Source organism: Diachasma alloeum, unplaced genomic scaffold (genome assembly GCF_001412515.2).
Source record: "Diachasma alloeum isolate Michigan unplaced genomic scaffold, Dall2.0 Dall_scaffold_00178, whole genome shotgun sequence".
Taxonomy (NCBI): domain Eukaryota; kingdom Metazoa; phylum Arthropoda; class Insecta; order Hymenoptera; family Braconidae; genus Diachasma; species Diachasma alloeum.
The window spans coordinates 689296-689637 of record NW_021680344.1 but is presented as its reverse complement, the minus strand read 5'-3'; positions in this window follow the sequence as shown (position 1 = coordinate 689637).

Below are 342 nucleotides of genomic sequence, written 5' to 3'. Positions count from 1 at the left end.
GAGTCCTGTGAGCAGAAATCTGGAGCGGCAATGGGTTCTCCCATTTCCCCGATTATTGCAAATATATTCATGGAACACTTCGAGAACGAAGTATTGAAGTCAGCACCTCAGAAACCTACTGTATGGTTCAGGTATGTGGACGATACCTTTGTCGTCTGGCCACATGGAAAGACTGCTCTAACTGAATTCCTGGAGTTCTTGAATACTCAGGACGTGAGCATCAAATTCACTATGGAAATTGAACAAGATAGATGTCTTCTATTCCTAGATGTCCTGGTTCGACGCAACGAGGATGGCACTCTAGGCCACCAAGTATATCGCAAGCCAACCCACACAGATAGG